This window comes from Rousettus aegyptiacus, unplaced genomic scaffold, assembly GCF_014176215.1.
Source record: "Rousettus aegyptiacus isolate mRouAeg1 unplaced genomic scaffold, mRouAeg1.p scaffold_m13_p_14, whole genome shotgun sequence".
Taxonomy (NCBI): Eukaryota; Metazoa; Chordata; class Mammalia; order Chiroptera; family Pteropodidae; genus Rousettus; species Rousettus aegyptiacus.
This window is the reverse complement of record NW_023416289.1, coordinates 1,308,342-1,310,456: the sequence shown is the minus strand read 5'-3', so window position 1 is coordinate 1,310,456 and position 2,115 is coordinate 1,308,342. Positions and strand designations below refer to the sequence as shown.

The 2,115-nt window shown below is 33.7% G+C and overlaps 1 pseudogene; it reads right to left on the bottom strand.

The window, feature by feature from the left end:
• Positions 1 to 1,025: 1,025 nt before the first annotated feature.
• Positions 1,026 to 1,144, bottom strand: LOC118611912 (annotated as a pseudogene).
• Between the last annotated feature and the right edge of the window lie 971 nt (positions 1,145 to 2,115).

The following is a 2,115-nucleotide window of genomic DNA, read 5'->3' as shown; positions in this document are numbered from 1 at the left end:
TTAGTTTTGTTACTCTTTCCTATTTTTAAAAAATTTCTATTTTATTTATTTCCACTGTAATCTTAACTATTTCCTTCCTTTTGTTTACTTTTGATTTTGTTTGTTCTTCTTTCTCTAGTTCCTTTAGGTCTAAAGTTATATTGTTTATTCAGGATTATTCTTGTTTCTTGAGGTAGGCCTGTATAGCGATAAACTTCCCTCTTCGAACTGATTTAGCTGCATCCTTAATTTTTGAAAAGTTGTGTTTTCATGCTCATTTCTTTCAAGACAGTCTTTTACTTCTTATTTAGTTTCCTCTGATTCACTGGTTGTTTAGTAGCGTGTTGTTCAGTCTCCTCATATTCGTTTTTTTTTTTTTTTTTCTAGTTCTCTTCCTAAAGTTGATTTTTAGTTTTGTGCCATCGTGGTCAGAAAAGATGTGTGATATGGTTTCAATCTTTTTGAATTTATTGAGGCTTGTTTTGTGGCTTAATATGTGATCTCTCCTGGAGAATGTTCCATGTGTACTTGAAAAACATGTGTATTCTGCAGTTTTTGGATGAAACAATCTATAAATGTCTATTAAATCAGTCTCCTCCAATGTGACATTTAGGTCCACTATTTCATTATTAATTTTACCTACAGATAATCTATCCATTGATGTGAGTGGGGTATTAAAATCCCCTACTATTATTGCATTACTGTGGATTTCTCCCTTTATATCCATTAGTAACTGCTTTATACACTTAGGTGCTCCTGTGTTGGGTGCGCAGATATTTACAATTGTCATATCCTCTGCTTGGATTGAGCCCCTTCAAAATTATGTAATGTCTTTTTGTGGTTTTTTTTTTTTTACATTTTTTTGTTTTAAAGTCTATTTTGTCTGATATTAAGTATTGCTACTTTCTTTGTTTCTATTTTCATAAAATTTTTCACATTCCTTCACTTTCAGCCTGTATGCATCTTTTGATCTGAAGTGAATCTCGTATAAGCGCCATATAGATGGATCATGTTTATTTTTATTTACTTAACTTAGTTTTTTTTAATGCCCACAGCACCTGCCATTCCTAGGTGGTCTCCCATCCAAGCGCTAACCAGGCCTGACCCTGCTTAGCTTCCGAGATCAGATGAGATCAAGCATGTTCAGGATGGCATAGCTACAGACTAGATCATGTTTTTAAATTCATTCAGCCACCCTGTGTCTATGTCTTTTTATTGGCACATTTAATCGAAGGTAATTTTTGATTGCCATTTTGTCGTTTTAGGTTGTTTTTATATTTGTCCGTTGTTCCTTTCTTCTGTTAGGCTCTTCCCTTGTGGTTTGCTGCTTTTCTTAAGTATTTTATTTAGGTTCCTCTCTCTGTGTTCTTTGTGTATCTTTTTAGATTTTGGTTACCATGAGGCTTCCGTATATTATTCTTTATCTATTGCAGTCTATTTTAGGCTAACGGGCATTTCAGTTCAAATATATTCTATAAGGACTGCATTTTACTCCCTGCTCCATGCTTTATGTTATTGCTATCATATTTTATATCTTTTGTGTTGCGTATCTCCTTATTGTAATTTGAGTTGATATTTTTTCTTTTAACCTTTGTAGTAGCTTTTTAAATGTCTGATTTGCTATATTTATTGAATATTTGGCTTTACCTGTGAAACTGTTTTCTTTTCATATATGTTTATTTCTGGTTATGGCCTTTTCTTTTCTTAAATGAGACCTTTTAATATTTCTTGTAAAGCTCGTATAGTTGCGATGAATTCCTTTAGTTTATGCTTGTCTAGGAAACTATCTCTCCTTTAATTCTGAATGATATCCTGGGTACATTAGTCTAGGTTGTAAAGTTGCGGAGAAATCAGCTGATAGCCTTTAACATTTCCTTTTTATGTACTCATTTTTCTCTTGCTTCCGTCAAGATTGTCTCTTTATCTTGAACTTTTGCCATTTTAACTATGATATGTCTTGTGGGTCTCCTTGGGGGCCATTTTGTTTGGACCTCTCTTTGCTTCCTGGGCCTGGCTGTCTGTTTTCTTTCCCAGGTTAGGGCCATTTTCAGCCATTATTTCTTTAAATAAGTTCTTTTCTCTCTTTCTTCTCCTTCTGGGATCCCTATAATGCAAATGTCTGAGCACTCGATGTTA